Source organism: Lynx rufus, unplaced genomic scaffold, assembly GCF_022079265.1.
Source record: "Lynx rufus isolate CCGP_SWC_20201006 ecotype Redwood Valley unplaced genomic scaffold, mLynRuf1.p SCAF_8, whole genome shotgun sequence".
Taxonomy (NCBI): Eukaryota; Metazoa; Chordata; class Mammalia; order Carnivora; family Felidae; genus Lynx; species Lynx rufus.
Window position 1 is genome coordinate 83160263 of NW_025814896.1, and position 17136 is coordinate 83177398.

Genomic DNA, 17136 nt, shown 5'->3' on the forward strand with positions numbered 1-17136 from the left:
AATTTCAAAAATGATCGAATTACTTGCCCTCCTTGATATGCCTTCCTTGATATGAAGTCAGTCTCATGAAGTGTTTAAATGCGAAGGTTCCTGGTCTCACTCTGGACCTACCGAATTTGGGGCGGAGGGTCTGCCTGCTTTCCAGCTGCACCGATGGTTCTGCTCCCCATCAGAGCTCTCACTCCCCTGCCGTACAGGCAGCCCCGGAGAATGGGCCTTGCCCCCGACGCACACCTGCATGCCCTTGCCTCGCTGTCCTCCTGACACCTCGCACAGCCGGCAGCAGATGGGTTCAGAAGTGAGATGGGAACAGGCCCTGGAATCCAGTGTGCTGGTTTCCTCCCCCTCCCCCAGACAAACCTCACCCCTCCATCCTGGTGGGTGATAGGAGCCTTTCCTCAAAATGCAAATTCTTCTGGGAAGGTTAAAGCACCATTAGCCATTCACACATTTGTGTGAATTAAAAGGAAGTCCAGTGACTCAGATTTGACACCTAGTGAAGATTACCATCTGTTTGTGATTTAAGGCAAGTTAGGTCTGTAAGTTTGGCCCCAGGAGTGCCTTGGAGAAAACAGGCCGACTCCAAGGAAATGTGAAGTTACTGGTTGATTACCCTTTAGGGGCAGTGAAATAACCAGACTACACTGCTTACTTCAACATTGCTTTGAGAGAGGTTTTCCCCTCACTCTGACTTGCACACTTCCCAGCTCCCCGAACTTCAGCTCCTAAGGCTAGTGCTGCAAGTCAGCCATTTGACGGATGAAAACGATTTGTAGACTGGCCAAGCAACCCACCTACCCGATGTAGCTTTACTTCTGCGGAGAAAATACCTGTTGCAACTTCCTTGCAACTGACGTACAAACGAACTTTTGGATGCAGCTTGGAGACCCACCTATATACACAGAGAGTTAAGTTTTGATTTTTTTGAAAGTAGAAACCCAGTTCCAAAATTTGGAAGTTTGTGGCATTCTATTATCGTAGAATGATAGCTGCTAGAGAGAGAAATAAAAGCTTACCTCTGCGTTTGCTCTTTTAGGCAAGGATAATTTTATTTATTTATTTTTTAATTGTTTTCGTGTTTAAAAGAATACCATAAATGTATTGTCTCACAGTTCTAGAGGTCAAGGTCCAGAATCATTTTCACTGTGTTCAGGTCAGGGTGATGGCAGGCTGGCTTCTTTGGAAGACTACGGGAGAGGAATGATTTCCCCGGGGCAAGGATCATTTTAGCCAGAGATTTAAATGAGGAGGAGGGAGGGGGGGCGTGCCTCTCCTATACATTAAAATTCAGTAGCTGCAGGTGAGTGCATGCACGAGGAAAATTAAATAAGCGGCTGCAGGTAAGGAGGTGGTTAGTTTTCCGTGTAGGAACCCTCTCTCAGAAGGAGTTTGACGGATCCTCTGGGTGAGTAGAAAGCTACTTTTCTCTTCTGAACCTAGTTCTTCTACAGCCCATACAAGAAAGCTTCGGAGCTTTCTCCAGCTGGAGAGTGTGCAGTTGATGCTGGGTTCGTTTTCTTGCTCTTTGCCGGCCTACATATCTCCTAGTGTTTTCACCATGAGAGCTTCTCTTAAGTTTTCTGTTTCAATCCAGAGCGCACAACAAATCGCCTCCAGCCTTTCGAGCACCACCTCTGACCGTACAGTTAGCTAAAAATGCATATAGAGTGTTTATAAGCCTCGTTTGTTCCAAATGTTGACCTGAAATTTGTCCCAAAGTGGAAGTGCTTAACTGTTCATAATGATCAATGGTCCTTTAATGACTGCTATAAATACATTTCTTACCACGTAAAAGCTGAAAAATCACAAGGTCCTCTAAAGCAGAATGCTGTTCATGTGGTATGTTTGGAGGTATCGGTGTTTACTACTTGGCTTTTCTTAAACGGGTGGAAGCGATGTTAGGAAAACTATCTTCTGAGACTTTAAACTACTGTTCTTTTAAAAATTGTGTGACGGGGCGCCTGGGTGGCTCAGTCGGCTAAGCGTCCAACTTCGGCTCAGGTCATGTTCTCACAGTTTGTGAGTTTGAGTCCCGCATCGGGCTCTACGCTGACAGCTCGGAGCCTGGAACCTGCTTCAGATTCTGTGTCCTCTCTCTCTGCCCCTCCCCTGATCACACTCTCTCAAAAATAAATAAACATTAAAAAAAAATTTTTTTTAATTGTGTGACAAAGTTACGTTTGGTTTTGGTTCATTCTGCCAATCTCAGAAAAGAGTTGGCTGAAAATTATCTTTCTCTTTTCCATCTCATATATGTAGCACCATTTATGCCTTAAACCTTTTTCTCCTCATACCATTCAAAAGAAACTAAGATTTGTGATGTGAGCCCAAGAAATCATCTCTCAGGTGCTTTTGAAACCACAAAAGACTTCCTTGAACACTCTAAATGAAAGTTTTCTTTGTCTTGTTGCATTTGTGGGTCTTTTGAACAAATACGTGAGGGGAAAGATTTATGGAATGAAATTCCCATGTTTAAGAGTCTAAAGAGGTTTGGATTTATGGTGCCCCCAGCCCCACCGTTGAGTCACTGAGACTGGAAGACTTTTGAGCAAACTAAACCAAATGGTAGCTCTCTCCACTAGCTGATTTCATTCAGAAGCTGGGGCTGAAGGAGGGACTCTTCCCACTAAATGTCAGTACAGTTTACTACTTTAAAGAATAGGTCCTGTTTTCTTCAGGCTCGGAGCTCGTCTGCTAAAGTCATTAGCCGTGAGGCAGATGGGGGCGAAAGGCGGGACGAGGTTAGGAGAGGAGGAGGAGATCCGCCCCTCTCTGGACTCACAGCTGCCCACCCTGGGAACAGAGCTTGCCAGGAATATCCACCCTGATTTATGGAGGAGAAATGAGGAAACCATTTGCCCCAGATATCTTGGATCTGTGACAATGTCGGCGTAAACTATTTTCATTTAAGACGAGACAAATCCGAGTGTCCCAGGTGTTCCCGCCCCCACCTTGGACCCTCCCCTTCTAGTGTTTCTGGCAGCACCCAGGCCAGCGGCTCTCCACGCTGGGGCACCTATTGCAGCATAGGTCCCGGGCCCCACTTGCAGGAATGGAGGTGATGGTTTTAGAAGGGCTCCTTTGCACCTGGAAAAACATAAATCAGAAACCGTGGTGTTTTGTACAGGATTCAGTTGCAGCCTAAATGCTAAAAACCTGGTTCTGTTTTCCCAAAGGTTTTGCTTAACTGTTTTCTAAGAGAATGAAGACCAATGCTTTCTGTCTAGAACTTAGCTACCAGGGGCCCTTGGACTCCTGGTTCGTCTCTTTCTCTTCCTCTCTCATTCCTGTTGTGTGCCTTGAGAAAGTCGGCTTCCTTTATTACTCTCAAAAGTGTTGCCAGTCTCCTCTGTTTCAAAGGGCCTTTGTTTCGAACCCCTTTTGGAAAAGGAGAGCATTTTTCTGCCTGGGTTTACTGCCTTTCAGAAAACAAGAATGCATCTTGAGCCAGTGTCGATTGAACTTTTACATTTCCTTGACTTTCTGTGAGCTGAGCCAACAGGGGTCATCAGGCCCAACATGAATTAAAGGAGTCACCTAGAAGCCATAACAATTATGACCCACCAGAGAGATGTAACGCTCACTGCCCAGGACTCACTGAGTACCAGGGGCTGTACCCTCAGCGCTTGTCAAGTACTCTCATGCCATTCAGGGAGGGATTGCTATCTGCACTTCATAGATGAGAAAACCTACCCCAAAAGAAGAATAACCAGCACAAGGACTCAGAGCTAGGAAATTGTAGAGGCTGTCTAACTCCTGGGTCTCTGGCTCCACAACTTGGCTTCAACCCCCTGCGATGGTTCTGCGTGGTGGTCATCCGTGTCTGTCGGACTCTCTTTCGAGGGTTTGATCAGCTCAGGACCCTATCTTGATTCTACCCTCCTCACTCAACGGCCTTGGGAAAAGCACTGGTCTTTTGTGTGCCTTAATTTAACTCGGGCAGATGAGTAGAGTGCCCTCAGCCTGGAGTGGTTGACGTCCCAAGTGCCATTAGACAAGCGCTTTGATATGAAGTGCCCCATAAGAGCTTGCTCTTCTGTTTATAGCGAACCATTCCCATGAAGAAAATTAAGTGGGAGCTCTGGGAGTGAACAAGCGAATGGTCTGCTGGGCACAGGCATTTAAGTCCAGAGGAGCTTGACACCCTTTCAGGATTTATCTAGTTCGGGCTTTAAAAAAATTTTTTCCAATAGGCTTAATTTTCGCCTAGCAGGTGTTCATTCTGGTCCAAGGCTCCGAATTTAGAGCAGAACTGGACAAATTAGTCAATGGAGTTTTCAGAATCTGTACTCACGACAGGAAGGCGAGAAATGGAAAGAATGTCAATTATTAAGGGTGAGCAGTGGCCCCTGGAATCCAAATGGCCCTTGAAAAGAACGCTTGGGGAGAGGAAACATTTGAATCGCTAAGTCTGCTAAGAACTTGCCCCGTGTGAAATGCTCTGAGTGGCGAGTGCATGAGCAAGCTCTCAGAGTGACTGTCGTCAAGGGGGACAGCCTACTGGAAGGCCGTCTGGAGGGGCTAAAATGCGCAAGGGGTGTTTGTTAACTCTGTTCCCATGTAAGAGCAGCTGTGTGTCACTGAAGCAGCAAGGATTCGCTATCTGAATTCAAGGATGTTGCCCTCATCTCTGTACTGTGAATAGCAGTGTTGTTCAAAATGGCTATTGTTTGCTTCTATCCTTCTTTGGCCAGGAGCAGAGGGAGGAGCCTGGATCTGGGTCTCCTGTCCTGCTGCAGGAGGACATGATTAGTGGTTAGCCTATCTCTCAAAGCCCTGGGGAGCAAAGGACAGGAAGGAAGGAAGGAAGTTGTGTAGGATAAACAAAACAAAGCAAAACCAAAAAAAGCCGCAAGAAAGTACTTCAGATGTGCAAGAATCTATAATTCACATACTCATGGGATAGCTGAGGCTTAGGAACTGGATTAAATACTTTCATATGGATTGGAATACCAAGAAAAAAGCAACCAAGAGTATGTAGTGCCTGGCTTGGTCTAAAATCAGCCTGGAAACAGATTCCTCTTCTGTTTCTGGATGTTTAGATCTATCAAGGCCTATATGTGAATTCTTTTTAAATTCTATGTAGCAAGTTTTACCATAAGGCCCTTCATATTGTCAGTTTGCCTTAGTTTTTCCTGATAGGATTAAATAGGTTTTGTGACCTTGTTGAAAATAATCCATCACTTAAGAAAAAAACTGCTTTGGGCCACCTGGGTGGTTCAGTAGGTTAAGGGTTCCACTTCCGCTCAGGTCATGATCTCATGGTTCGTGAGTTCGAGCCCTGCATTGGGCTCTGTGCTGACAGCTCAGAGCCTGGAGCTGGCTTCGGATTCTCTCTCTCTAAATATTTTTAAAAAATTTTTTAAACTGCTTTTTTTTTTTAATTTTTTTAATGTTTTATTTATTTTTTGAGACAGAGACAGAGCATGAACGGGGGAGGGTCAGAGAGAGAGGGAGACACAGAATCCGTAGCAGGCTCCAGGCTCTGAGCTGTCAGCACAGAGCCCGATGCGGGGCTCGAACCCACGAACCATGAGATCATGACCTGAGCCGAAGTCGGACTCTTCAACCGACTGAGCCACCCCGGCGCCCCTTTTTCAAACTGCTTCAAAAGAAGTGAATATACCGATAACAAGTGTGGAATGATCTTGAATGTTAATCAAAACCCATTCCAAGTGAAGGAGTCTTCATCAGACACTGTTTTAGGATAATGAGGCTGCAACCTTGCAACCTTCACAATTCTGTGACTTTATCAAAGACTACATTCCTTGGGACCGATGCTGTGTGTCACACCTCATAGATGGGGTTTTTCAACATCTTGATGGCCCTTTGGATAGAACCAAACATCTTTAGAAAGTAGGAATGGTGGGCATTGTGATAGGCTGGTCAATTGTCTCCCTAGAAACTACGCCAAGGATTTCTAAGCCAAGTGCAGTTGGAAGTTGTCAGCCTTGTGCGGCTGTTCTGGAGAAGGGCTTGCGGGCCAGCTCACGTAGGAGCCCAAGTTTTTGCAAGTTGTGTGTGTATATGTGTTAAATGAATGTGAAGTTGAACTTGACAGTGAACCAGAAAATGAAACGAAAACTAACAAAAGAAAAATCAACTCATGACAATGTTTTAGTTTGTGCAAAATTAGCATATTTGAAATTAAATTGATTTTGTAGGAAAGCTCTTGTTTTCTCCTCGGATAACATGATTATGTTCTGTAATAACTATAAGTCAGTTATTTTAACGTCAGGCTTGCATGTAAGGTCAGGGGCCCCATTGTTTAAAGATCGCGAGCTGTGTTTCCGAGGTCAAATGGCAGCAGAGGTAAAGCAACTTCCTGAGACGGTCAAGAGATTTGAAAGAGACTGAACTCTGCAGTGTCCTGTCCCCTGCCACCCACACCTTCCCTTTTTAAAGCACCCCTCAAAATTGGTCTGAAACCAGTGACATTTAAAATCACTTGTAACTGCATGGGAATCTCCAGGAGTTTTGAATCTGAAGAAATGTTCTGTGGGGTTCTAAGGCACCATGGGTGCTAACAGCACTTCCGCGAGGGTATTCTGTGAAACCCAAGTCCCAGCAAGGTGCTTTGCACCCCACGTGTGCTCTGTATGGCTGAGGGAAAGAAATCTCCCTTGCAACATAGGAAAGTCTCCGAGAACTCCTGCAGGAGGGACACCGAGAGGACCTTATCTGGTGCAAAGTCACTCTCGTAATCATCACCTCCTTTTCTGCCTGGCCACCAGCTATTAATACTCTGCAGAGCATGCCCAGCGAATCCTGGACCTGGCCAGTAGCACAGACACAGTAGCTGTGGCCCCTTTTCCTAATCTGAGACCAACAGGTTTCAAGGTGTTTGAAATAGTTATTCTAGTCTCTTCCTCAAAGGTCCACTTCGGAACTAAGATTCGGGGCTTTTACAGACTTTTTTTCATACTCAAATAAGCCTTAGAATGCCAGAGCAGCAGCCAAGGAGAAAGGACGTGATGACTGAAAACAAGCATAGGAGACGAGCGAATGCAGAGAAAATCCGGCAACTGGGAGTTTTCCCTGGCTTCACTGGTCCACGTTGGTGCCCTATTACTGGCGGACGCTGGTCGTGATGCTTGAGGCCACCACGCATCTTTTGAACTCTTTGCCCACATTTAGGGGCTTTTCTGCATTGTCAGTGCTCCCTCAAGACAGAAGTCCCTAAGTCCCCATCCCAGCCTTTCCGGCAGTGGAGATCTATCTGCCCAGGAGACACTCGCTCCCACGTGGGAAGCAGATACCCAGAGGAATCCGCTCTGGCCAAGGCTTTGGGGCACAGTCGGGGCACCTGGCGTCCACTGCCCGTTGTCAGATGTGAGCATCAGAGGCTCTCCCAGAAGGGGAGGAGGGGGAGTCTCCGCTGAGGGCCTTGCTCCTTCCTGGATGGCCTTCAGCTGGACTCTGCCCTTTCCTAGGGCTTCTGTGAGCTCCTGAGGATCCCTTAGGAATCATTCTGCTTTTCTGCTTAATTCATCCAGGGCACGTTATGTTGTTTGCAGCTAAGAGCCTGACTAATAGAAGTGCATCCTGCCAAAAATGGCTAGGATGCAATTCTGTCTTCATAAAACTGGTGCCTAGCAATGAAGGACCCTGGACGTAGTTTCCAAACATTTAGTTCAGTAACCTAGAATGTGTTTATTCTCCCAAATGTCTGGGAGAAGTGCTCTGTCTACCACACGTAGCAGAGGCTGGCTCAGTGTTTGCCGAATCAAAGACAACTTTCTTTCTCAAGTGAGAGGCCCGACTCCGTCCTTTCTGTCTGGTAGAGCAAGAATCTGATCTCAGATTTTCATAGCAGCAGGTCAGAAGAGCAGAGAACGTACGCCGTCAAATCCTAATGAGTTCATTTTTTTCGCCCTACGAATATGGTAAGAGTACTAACATCCCAAATACGTCTTCGGGAAATCTGGAGGAAACATCCAAATGATAACACAGTATGACAAATTCACAGTAGGGTTTTCCCCTTAAAGGAGCTGAGGGTGCAGTGGGGAGGCGGTTGGTGAGGCATCAGCATTTCATTCTCTGAAATCAACAGAAGTGTTCGAAACCCAGAAAGTCACTTTGAAAAGTATTTTCCTAGAAGTCAGGAAACCGTGGGATTATTTAATCAAATAAAAAACAAAGATTTTTTTTTTTTTTTCATTCCCTATCTACCATGGGCTTTGTTCTCTGCCAGCTTCTGGAAGGAATACCGCAGCAATACTTATTTTTTCGGAGCCATTGGAGAGTAGCTTGAGACCCCACGCCCCCTTCTCTCTTCACACCTGTGTGTATTTCTGAAGAACAGGATATTCTCTTACACAGCCACGGCAGTTACCGGATTCTCGAAACGTAATGCTGTTAACAATGTTTCGTTGTATGCTGTTGCATGCTCTACGTTCTAAGTTTGCCGACTGGCCCAGTAGGGCCTCAAAGCACGTCCCTGCTCTGCCAGAGAGTCCAATCCAGCACCACATACAACCTGAAGACGTAGCGTCTCTTTTGTTTACTCTGGGACAGTTCCTCTTTCTCCGTTAGGACATTGAAATGTTTGAAGAACAGAGGCTAGTTATTTTACAGAACGTTACTCAATTTGGGCTCCTCATGAGTAGGTTCAGGTTATGTGGCCCTGGCCAGAAGACAACATAGGTCATGTTGCCTGATGTTTATCTGCTAATGTTTTGATCAGCTGGTCAGTGTGGTCAGATTCTTCCACTGCATCATTACTGTTTTTTCCTCACCGCTAAGAAGCGATCCCTGGGGCGACAGACCCTTTCAAGGACACGCCACCTTACTGGAGGAGCCTACAGAGGACGGTAGTGAGAACTGGCTTGAATCCTGACTCCCACTCATGAGCTGTGTGACCTTGGGCAAGTTCCCTAACCTCCCAGATCCTCCATTCCCCATCTGTGAAATGGGATACGAACATTCCCTTCCTGTGATGTTGAGAGGATAAATAAATCTGTAAGGTACTTGGCAGATAGGAGGCATTCCACAAATTTAACCCACTTCTCGTTCTCCCCTCCTCTACCTTTTTAAAGTTACTTTGGGGGCAGTGGTTTGTTGATCTCTTACTATTGTTCTTAGTGCCATGGAGGGACCTCAAGGGCAAGCAAGTAATCCAGTGTAACACCTACAGCACGTGGCATGAAAAACCAGATATGCAGGGGCGCCTGGGTGGCGCAGTCGGTTAAGCGTCCGACTTCAGCCAGGTCACGATCTCGCGGTCCGCGAGTTCGAGCCCCGCGTCGGGCTCTGGGCTGATGGCTCAGAGCCTGGAGCCTGTTTCCGATTCTGTGTCTCCCTCTCTCTCTGCCCCTCCCCCATTCATGCTCTGTCTCTCTCTGTCCCAAAAATAAATTAACGTTGAAAAAAAAAAAAAAAAACCAGATATGCAATAGAGACCAGGTGTGGGAGAATCTTGGAATTCTTTTTGGAAATGCCCGGAGTGTGTGGGGGGGGGGGGGGTGGCCATATGGCCGTCTTAAGGTGTGTGGTCATGCTCATCTTGAGTGTCAGCTGTAAGGAAAATGCCACCAGGACACAGATTTTGAGACTGATGTGGGCTCCAGGACTCTACGTCTTTTTTTTTTTTAGGTTTATTTAATTTGAGAGAGATAGAGACCGCACGAGTAGGTCAGGGGCAGAGAGAGAATCCCAGGCAGTCTCCATTCTGCCAGCTGCAGAGCCTGACATGGGGCTTGAAGTCATAAACCATGAGAGATCATGACCTAAACCGTATTCAAGAATTGGATGCTTAACTGCCTGAGGCACCCAGGCGCCCCCGGGACGTTACTTCTGCAGCATCAAGGACCCAGGGGCTTCACCCCACGCCCAGACCAGAGGCTGGAGCTGCAGGGCAGAATCTCCTCTGTCCCCAGCTGTGTGTCCCCAGGAAAACCACCAGGCTTCTCTAAGCCTCCATTTCCACATCTGTAAAATGAGAGGTTTTGACCAAGTCTGTAGTTCTCCGTCTTGGCTGAGCATTAGAATCAGTGGGGGAATTTTCAGAAAATGTCAATTCCTGAGCCTATCCTCAGACCAATTAACTCAGAACACACACCGGAATTTTTCAAAAGTTCCCCAGGTGATTCTACTGCAAGCTAAATTTGAGAACCACACGCCTAAATACTCTTAAATGTCCTTCCTTAAGTTCCTACAAGTCCATGAATGGGATATTCTGAGGAACTGAGTTTTCTGGTGAACTTAGAATTCACCACCAGAAATTCCTTCTTGTTTCTGTTCCTGTTTTTGAAAACATTTCTAAAGTGAATAAATCTTGGGGCGCCTGGGTGGCTCAGTCAGTTAAGCATCTGACTCTTGATTTCAGCTCAGGTCATGAGCTCACGGTTCATGAGTTTGAGTCCGGAGCTGGGCTCTGTGCTGACAGCTCAAAGCCTGTTTGGGATTCTCTCTCTCTTTGCCCCTTCCTCCCTCTCCCTCTCCAAAAATAAATAAACATTAAAAAAAAAAAACAACAAAAACCTTTAAAGTGAATAAAGGTAAATAATCTTTTAAAAAATGTTTTATTTTTTAAAATTCCGGTGTAGTTAACATGGTGTTCTATTAGTTTCAGGTCTCCAATCTAGTGATTCAGCAATTTCGTACATTACTCAGTGCTCATTATAAGCGTCCTCTTTAATCTGTATCACCTATTTCACCCATCCCCCCCACCCGCCTCCAGTCTGGTAAACCGTCAGTTCTCTATAGTGAAGAGTCTGTTTCTTGGTTTGCCTCTTTTTCCCCCTGCTTTGTTCATTTGTATTGTTTCCTTTTTTTTTAATGTTTATTTATTTTTGAGAGAGAGAAAGACTGAGAGAAACACTGTGTAAACTGGGGAAGGGGCAGAGAGAGGGAGACACAGAATCCAGAGCAGGCTCCAGGCTCTGAGCGCTCAGCACAGAGCCTGACGTGGGGCTTGAACTCACCAGCTGTGAGATCATGACCGGAGTGAAGTCAGACGCTCAACTGACTGAGCCACCCAGGTGCCCCTTTTTGTATTGTTTCTTAAATTCCACATGTGAGCAAAATCATATGGTATTTGTCTTCCTCTGACTGACTTAATTTCACTTAGTATAATGTATTCTAGCTCCATCCATGTTGTTGTAAATGGCAAGATTTCATTCTTTTTATGACTGTGTAATATTCCATTGTGTGTGTGTGTGTGTGTGTCTGTATACATACATACAGATACATACCACATCTTCTTTATCCATCCATCTATAGACGGACAAATCTAAGTAATCTTGAAGGTCATTCCTACCTTAATGTTTCTATGACTACATGAGAAGCTGATTCTGAGGAACTGGTGTTTTCTGTTAATTTAGAATTCCACCAAAACTTCCTTTTCAGTTTTACTTCTACTTTGGAAAGTGTTTCTAAAGTGGACAGTTTCCAACCGAGGGATATAAGGATAATAACTTCTTAGTTTGGAAGATGCCAGAAGCCCTCTTCCTAGCCAGGACAGACATTACTAATTGATGATGACCTCTCCTGCTTGCCTTAAAAATCCTCCTCAACCCAGGGTGCCTAGGTGGCTCGGTCGGTTGAGCATCCAACTCTTAGTTTTGCTCAGGTCATGATCTCACAGTTCCTGGGTTTGAGCCCTACATCGGCCTCTGCGTTGACAGTGCAGAGCCTGCTTGGGATTCTCTCTCTCCTTTTCTCTGCCCCTCACCTGCCTGTTCTCACTCTCTCTCTCAAAATAAATAAACTTTGAAGGAAAAAAAAAATGCTGTAAAAAAAAAAAAAAAACCCTTAAAAAAAAATAGGCTTTGGAGCACCTGGGTGGCTCAGTCGGTTAAGTCGGCTCAGGTCATGATCTCGCGGTCCATGAGTTCGAGCCCCGCGTCGGGCTCTGTGCTGACAGCTCAGAGCCTGGAGCCTGCTTCGGATTCTGTGTCTCCCTGTCTCTCTGTCCTTCCCCCACTTGCCCTCTGTCTCTTTCTCTGTCTCAAATATAAACATTTTTTAATAAAAAAAAAAATAGGCTTCATGCAATACTAAAAAAAGAAAAAACCTTTTCAACCCTAGGCAGCCATGGCCAATCAGAAGACACTTGAAATGAAACCTATTTGCCATTCTGGCTAAGGGAAATTTAGCTCAATATTTCTTTCATGATGGAGTATCTTTCAGGGCTCAGAGGCAGGATTCCAAACAGCCTTTCCTCCATTCCAACTCCACAGGAACAGGACTATTAAACTGGTGGTATTGGGGGGCCGTGATTAATGTATACTGAATCTGGGTAAACTTTGGGTGTAATTACGTACAACTTTTTATAAAAGTATGCTTTCTCCCATTTACCTCTTTTACTTAAATTGAATACAGAGAAGCCAGCTCTGGGGAAATAGTACAGCAACTAGAGGAAGAGCCAGAGTTCAAATTCTGATCCTGTCACTCACTAGTTGGTCACTTTGGACAAGTTACCCAAACTCCCTTGTGTAAAATGTGGCTAATAATAGTGTCTACCTCACAGGGCTGTTGTGAAGTTTGAATGAAACAATAGACCTAATAAAACCCAGGGTGTGACACACAGGGAACTCTTGACAGCTGTTACCTTGTTAATACCATTTGTTGAGGGTTTCATTGAGTTATGATTAATTAACATTGCATAGAAATATTAGAGGTAATAGAGATAACAGTAGTGGAGACAGGAGAAGTACCCCTATTTTGTGCCCGAAACACCAGCTGGTGGCAGGAACATGTGAATCTGTGCCTCCAACGTGGGTGCTTGTCAATGTCATCTTGGGTGGCAGTGACCTACATCTGGGATGTGGTCATGTAAGTATGGGGTAATCAACAGGAGCTGTGGTGCCCCAGAACAGGCATGCTGTGGGTGTGCTTTTTTGTTGATGTTCCCATTGCATTTGGGGATGGGTGGAAGCTTGATGTCCGGGAATGTTTGGAACAGCCCCATACAATGAAAAATGTCTCATGTCCCACACGGCTTTTGAATGTTCTTCCAGACGAAACTCATTACAAATGTAAATCAGCCATACTTAGAACACAATCACTATGAAAATAAGTTCTAAGAGAAGTTACTTGAAGAGCCTAGTAATTCAGAAGACCATTCCATACAGAGAAGCTTAAATGGAAGGAAGATCTTGTCTGGAAATTACCGTGTTATTTACTTGCTCTGTGCAGGCGGCCAGCCCTGTGCATTAAGCATTTCTAGCTGCAAATTCTCCTGGAAAGGGTTTCAATGCTGTAGGGCAGTTAACTGCACAGTGAAACCAACTGAAAATCCGTAACAGAGATCTGAGATTTCCTTGAACAGACTTGAGCCTGCTATAAATAACACAACCATGAAATAAAAGGATGCCGCTAAATTTCACTAATGTTTTAAGAAAATTAAAAATATTGTTCTAATGGCCATCTATATACACATTCTCTTTATTACATAGCACAATGACAAGAAATTTAGGTTGTGGGCATTACACTCTAAAATTATTTATTTCCCAGTTGCCTGTTCTTTTTCAAGAACATCATTCTGATTCCTTTTCTGGAGTCCTCCCCACCACTCCCTCTTTCTCTCCATCCTCACGGGAGAGAGCTCCAAGTTCTTCTTAAGCATGAGAGACCCTGTCGCTAGAGCTATACCACTGGTCGTAACTATCCTGCTGCTGATACTGCATATTAGCGTAACATTAGTTTTTATTCTGATGTCCACCCATACCTCTGCCCTTTCATTTTTCTGTTCTTCTTGTGTAAACAGCTTCTTATCCTCTTAAATCCCAAACCTCTTCCTCGTCAGTGGGTGCCCCCAGGGCAGCCATGCCTGAGCCTTTAGATTTTGAAATCCATGTTACTTTATTATACATTATCTTTTTATTGATCCTTTTTGTTAGAAGAGTGGTTCTCCATGGGGGCGATTACTGCCCCTCTCCTCCAGGGATATTTGGCAATATCTGGAGACATTGTTGGTTGTCGTCATTGGGGGGGTAACGTGCCGCCGGCATCAGGCAGAGGCCTGAGATGCCGTGAGCCACTGTGCAGTGTCCGGGACAGTGCCGCAGGGGTTATGTGGCCCCATGCCAATAGTTAGCTTAAAAAAAAAAACAAAAAACCCGTGTTGAGTTAGGGTATTAATCACATTAATTTGTGTGTAGATAACTTACATAATCCACCACTTTCATTTAGGGTATTAAGAGGACTTTATAAAAATATTTGTCATACAAAGAAGCTGTAAACCACTAGCATAAATCAAAATAAGAGGAAATAGTCTGGTAGACTTTGGATTCCCCACTTCTACCATTGGCCTTGAACCAGTTATATAAGTAAAAAAGGACTCTGGATAAACCACTGTCCCCTAATCTCACATGGAAGCCAAAGGTGACGTGTGAAACTCCAATGTGTCTGAAGTGCTGAGCTTCCATCCTTCCAGCGGCATGTCTCAGACGTCTGTCACCGAACATCCTTGTTTTGGGAAACATTTGTTCAGCACCTGGTGACTCCACAGTCTTCTCCTCTCCTGGTTTGCTTTTAATTATTAGTATTTTTTTTAAGTTTTTTTTTCTGAGAGAGCATGAGCAGAGTAGAGACAGAGAGAAAGGGAGAGAGAGAGAATCCCAAGCAGGCTGCGTACCAGGAGCACAGAGCCCAACTCCGAGCTCGAACTCATGAACTGTGAGCTCATGACCTGAGGCGACATCAAGAGTCTGGTGCTCAACCGATGGAGCCACCCGGGCGCCCCTCCCTTTCCGTTTTGATGATGAGTTTTTAGAACACTTGAGAGGGTCTAAGTCCTCCCACAAGATTGGGTAGAAACCCTTCCCTCTCGGTGGGCACCCAGCTCTGAGTCTCTGTCACAGATCCCGAGCTAGAGGAGCACAGCTGCAACAAGGCAATGCGAGCTTCCTCCCTGTGTCGCAAGTATCGCGACAAGAATGTCTCAGAATGATTTAAGGGCGTAGCACTTAGTATGGCTAACACGTGGGAGAAGTGAGTTTGTATTTGGTACCATTTAGCACATTCCTTCCCAAGATGCATTAGGAAGCCTTCACTACAAATGGCGTCAAACAAATGAAATGGAAAATTCCAGAGTCTGCAAAACAAAATAAGGGTGAACAGACTTTCTAGGGGCTTCTCATGCTCTTTCGATGCAGTAATATGGCAGCATTTGAATTCTGGCTCCACCTTTTGTCATGCTGTGTGACTTTGGCCATAACCTTATTCTTCTGGGTCCCAACAGACGTCCTCTCTGTAAAAGGGATACAAAGCCCCTAGCAGATGTCTGGCACACGAAAGATGTACCATGAGCTGCTTTTGCTTAATAAATACACTCAAGGCTGTACAGTATAAGGGAGAGCTGGATCCCACCCATGTCAAAACTGGAGTATGCTTTAAATGAGTTCTATCTGTGGCAGAGTGGTTAGCATTGGGGAAAGGCCTCTGGCATGAAGCCAGCCCTATACTTTGAGCCACGTGGTGGCTACTTACTCAATTGGACCTTCAAACCATTTTAAGGCAACCCTTGGTCACTATGAGTGCTTGCTATATGCCAGACGATACACGTATAATCTCATTTTATTGTCATGATAATAATAAAAAAAAATAGGTGATATTGCCCTTTCTGGTGGATGAGGAAAGTGAGGCCCAGCGCAGTGGAGTGATTTGTCCAGGCTCAGGGTGGCAGGGGCCTTGGGGCCAAGACCGGACTAAAGCCCAGGCACGGCTCTTACCCGCTGCCTTTGCACTTGGTCAGGGCCTCATTCCTTCCTTCTGGAGAAATCACTGCCAAAAGCCAACTCACACACCTTGCGGGAGGGGAGGCTTTCTGAAGTGGCCAGCCCTTCTTCGGGACTCAGCTCCTGGGGCCTTGTGCTCGCTCCCGCCAGCAGCCCAGCCCTGGGCCCCCCAGGCTTGGCTCCCCACTACTACATCTGCTTGGTGGAGAAATGGGCGGGGCCCCAAGAGCAGATTTATTGTGTCTCCTGCGCCTTGGGTTCCATCCCAGCCGCGCAGAATTGGAGCGATGACAAGGATAAATGTGTTTGGCTCCAGGCTCGGTCACTGAGAATTTATCTAGCACCTGCAGTAATAAAAACTAACGCTGCAGCGTGCAGGGCACTGCGTGGGCGTTCGGGAGGACACAGAGGAGGTGCTGACGACCCTCGCTTGCCCTCTCGCCGCCTGAATTCTAGTGGTGGATCGCAGTTGGTTCCCGGGGAATCTCCCAGAAGAAACAAGGTGGGGCAACTCTGAGATGAGGAACCCGAGAGGGCGAGTACTCTGAGGTCACACACAGCTAGTGAGGAAGCAAATGACAGCTGTGGGTTCTGTGACACTTACACGAGCTCTTTTTTTTTTTTTTTATCTTTTTAAACACATGTAGAAAAATAAAATTGTAAAGTATAGTTTAGCAAAAAAGGAAAAAACCACCCCAGATCCCACTGCCCAGAGATAACCACCGTCACTCCCCAGCTTCTTTCTCCACGCAGATGTACATGAACATGCCCATGGCACATGCTGCTGTTTTACAGAGTTGGATCTTGCACAAACTGTCCTGGAACCCTGTCTCCTTTACAACACACACCAGCTATTTAAATGGCTCCCTGCAAAGAGGTGCCCCCAGGGCAGGGAAGAGGGAGCACTTCTGGGCTGTTTCTTGGCCCCTGTGGGTGCCTTGGGCTCCAGGAGGGAGGAAGCCCTCCCAGCCAGGGCATCGGGAGGTAGGTGGGTGAAGGTGAGGCCTGGAGGGAAAAGATGACCCAAGTGAGTCTTGAAGGGAAGCACTTTGAGATGCTGAAGGAAGTGGGTTCAAGTCCAGGGACCATGGAGGGGGCAGATTGTAGAGAGAGCTGTGCTTCCGCCCTTCTGTGGGGAATGGAAGGAGCTGGTGAGCACGGCTTTGTGGAAAGGAGAGGCCCTTCTCTGGGTTCTTTAGGTAACCAAAGCAACCAGCTTTCCTGCAGCTTCCCACACACCTATTCAGGAGGCACTTCAGGCAGAAGAAAGCACAAAGCCAGTGTTTTCTTTTCTTCTTTCTTCTTTTTTTTTTTTTTTTTTTTTTTTTTTTACTGTTTGTTTATTTTTGAGTGAGAAAGAGAGAACATGTGTGTGTGCAAGCAGGGGAGGAGCAGAGAGAGAGGGAGAGAGAGAATCCGAAGCAGGCACAGAACCCGACTTGGGGCCTGAACC